The following is a 4,075-nucleotide window of genomic DNA, read 5'->3' on the forward strand; positions in this document are numbered from 1 at the left end:
ATGTATCTATCCACTTCTTACCTCTACCCATTTGCACATCAAACCAAAGTGTCTCCAAGACTGAACACCATGACATTCTGTTCACGTTCCCTCCCCTTGGGCCTTGGACACTTCCCTTTGAGACTGCATGAAGGGGACTGACTCCCCAGCAGCCTGCCTGGGTGAGTTGCCCAAATCCTGCCACACCCACCCCCCTGCTTCGGGAGCATTTCTAGTCTCTCCCACTGCTCCAGGGCTCAGGCCTTCCCTGCTGACTAGTAGGGACCGGCACATTATGCTCCCATTTCCTCTCCTTGGGCCTTGGCCCTATCCCTTGGAGGCTGTGGAGAATGTCTGACTAGCCAGGGCTCCTTCACCCTCCTGGAGAGCTACACCCTCCTGAGTAGCCTTCCTGTATCTATCAGTCCCTCCAATAAAAAAAAATCAAAAGAGAAAACATACACAGCAGCTAACAGCCACCTGTAACTCCAGTTCCAGGGTATCTGATGACCAATTCTGACCTCTGTGGGCATTGTATGGGTACACTCACACATGTAGGCAGTACATTCATATACATAAAAAATAAAATATTTTATAAAAATAATGAATTTCTAGATATGTATGGCCTACCAAAATTTACCCAAGATGAGGTAAACAGTTTAAACAGACCCATAACAACCAATGAAATAGAAGCAGTAATTTTAAATCTGCAAATGAATAAAGCTCAGGACCAGGCAGATGCCACCCAGAATTCTACCAGTCTTTCAAAGGAGAATTAATACCAATATTCCTCAAATTATTCCATAAGATAGAAAAGAAGATAACATTTCCAAATTCTTTTTATGAAGACAGTATCATCCTAATAACAGAACCAGATAAAGATCCAACATAGACACAAACATTCTCAGCAAAGTAGTTGCAAATTGAATGCAAGAGCACATTAAAAGATTATTCACCATGATTAAATTGGATTTATTCCAGAGATGCAAGGATGGTTCAACATACATAAATCAATAAATAAAACCCATCACACAAACAGGCTCAATAACAGAAACTACATGATCATCTCATTAGACACTGAAATGACCTTTGACAAAATACGTCTGGGGAGCCAACAGGAACCACCAGGTTTGAAGTCTCACTAAAAATCACAGTGGAGGTTGCTGAAGTTTCTCTTCAATTATCTGTATGTGGAAGAGCTTCAAAACATGCCAGAACCCAGGTCTACTCAAAGGATATATCTGTAGACCTGAAATTTTTCTAATTTCACACATTGCTTCACACTTCCTCCATAAACACTGTAATTACAAACTACAGTGCTTAATGACTGTTACCACGTGAGACACTAACAGGAAGTAGTTACTTCATGTTGAATTGAAAGTGGCAGCAAACTGACTTTGTGTCAAGCCCTGACACAAAGCTCAACACGTGCATCACAGGAAAGGAAATTTACTCCTGGATCTCAACATCTTTTTTTTCAGTTTGTTTATTTTTTCTTTTATGTGTATGAGTGTATTGCTTGCATGTATGTAAGTGCACCCAAATTGGGCAGTGCCTGCAGAGATTAGAAGACAGTGTCAGATCCCCTGAAACTAGAGTTATGAGTGGTTGGTTGTTAGCCACCATGTGGGTACTGGGAATCCAACTTGGGCCCTTTGCAAGAGCAACCAGTGCTCTTAACTGTTGAGCCATTTCTCCAGCCCCTCAACATCTTTTATTATAAGAAATTCTAAAGGGTAGATCATCACAGGAAAGAATATATCAGGCAGCTAATTTGCCTGCTACTTAAATGTATGTGTCTTAACAGTTTGCTATGTTTGCCTCCCTCTTTTAGAAAATAGTACATCAGTTAAGAGTCCAGCTTGGGGGCTGGAGAGATGGCTCAGTGGTTAAGGATACTTGCTGTTCTTCCAGAGAACCTGGGTTTGAATCCCAGCATCCACATGGTGACTAACAGCCATCCATAACTTCAGCTCCAGGGGATCTGACACCCTCTTCTGTCCTCCACAGGCATTGTATTCACGTGGTGCACTTAGATACATGGCAGGCAAAACAGTCATACACATAAAATAAAAAATAATAAATAAAATATCTTTTAAAAAGATTCCAGGAAGGATAAGGGAGGGATCCATGATGCTGCATCACTGAGGAGTTACTGAGTTGATGACTGCAGAGGAAGGGGCATCGGTTTTCTTCAGAGCTGTGGCCCCTGGTAGGATGCCCATGCTCCGGTAGATGGCCCTACACCTGTGTGCATAGGGGCAGCACTAATGAGACTCAATGGGTTATATAGGCAAAAGTTAAGGCATGAGGTCGGGAGGAGAATGTAGTGGTGGGTGTGAACTGTGAGGACCTGGGAGAGGAGATGGATATGGATATGATTAAAATATGTGTACACATGAATGAAATTCTCAAAGAATAAATTTAAAATACATTAAAAGTAGCAATATATCACAGACACAGTGTTAAGTCTCTCTTTGTGCTGTGTTAGACATATAAATTGGGAATGAACACAGCTTACAGCTGAAGGGTCTTTTTCTGGTGTTAACACCCTGGATTAAAATGCCAGTTTCTATGAGCTGCTCGTGTGATCCTGTTATTTAGCTGCCTGGGCCTCGGTTTTGTTCACCTATCAAAATAGACATGATAATACTGATGGATTTAACATTTAAAATTGTGAAGATTAACTAGTCCATGAATGCAAAGTGGGTTGATAGTCCTTGCATATACTGAGCATGCCTGTTCTTCCCATGGAGCCAGGGCACTCAGATTTCCCATTAGTGTTAAGTCAAAATGAAAGCTTTTGACAATGTACTTTTCAAATGTCCATCTTACTTTATAGGTCTGACTTTAAACTGCCTCACCATCGAACTTGGTCTAAAACCATAACATGTAAAAACTCATGTTAACAAAATATGTCACAATATCAAATCCAAGATATATCAGATCACAAATAAGGAGGAAAAAATGAATGAAAACACTTCAGAAAAAAGAAAAAAATCAAACTTTAGATATAAAGGATTACAGCCAGGCATGATGGCACACACCTTTAATCCTAGCACTTAGGAGGCAGAGGCAGGAAGGTATCTGTGAAATCAAGGCCAGCCTGTTGTACATAGTTCCAGATCAGATGGGGCTATGGGAAAACCTGTTTAAAAATAAATAAATAAATAATTAATGAGTTTAAGGGATTACAAAAGATTCTCACTCCCGACACCAAAGCTATAGCAAAAGAAATTGTGAAGAGATTTACTCCATGTAAAGCTTTAACTTTGATATGACTGTATTGAACAGAAGAAAGTAAAACTTCAAATGCAAAAATTAAAGTCTGGAGGATCTACAGGTGCAGGAAACACATATCTCAACATAATAAAGGCAATATACAGAAAGCCCATAGGCAACATGATAGTAAATGGAGAAATACTCAAAGCGTTACTAGTAAAATCAGGAAAGAGACATGGTGTCTGCTTTCTCCATTCCTGTTCGATATGGTGCTTGAAGTTTTAGCTACAGCAATAGGACAAGTGACGGAGATAAAGAGGTTACAAGGTGGAAAGCAAGAAGTCAAAGTAATCTTATTTGCAGATAAAATTATTCTATATATAAAGGCCCTAAAGACTCCATCAGAAAACTCCTAGAGCTGATAAATATATTGGGCAAAGTAGCAGGGTATAAAATTAACAAACAAGCAGCCTTCCTATATACCAACAGCAAACATACAGAGAAAGAAATCAGAGAAATGATCCTATTCACAATAGCCTCAAAAAACATAAAATATCTTGGAATAAATCTAACCAAGGAAATGAAAGTGTTGTATAATAAAATCTTTTAAGACACTAAAGAAAAAATTTAAGAAGGTACTGAAGGATGGAAAGACCTCCCATGATCATGGGTTAACAGAATTAATGTTTTGGAAAATTACCATTCTGTCAAAAGCAATTTACAAATTTTAAAAAATAATTTATTGAGAATTTCATTCATGCATATAAGGTGTTTTGATCAAATCCATGCCCACTCCCTCCCCTACAACTCCTCCCATATCTCCCCATCACTTTGTTCTGATAACTTCATATACTCTGTCTTCTTTCTTTGATTT

The sequence above is a fragment of the Nannospalax galili genome, unplaced genomic scaffold (genome assembly GCF_000622305.1).
Source record: "Nannospalax galili isolate Female #2095 unplaced genomic scaffold, S.galili_v1.0 scaffold649, whole genome shotgun sequence".
Classification (NCBI taxonomy): Eukaryota; Metazoa; Chordata; class Mammalia; order Rodentia; family Spalacidae; genus Nannospalax; species Nannospalax galili.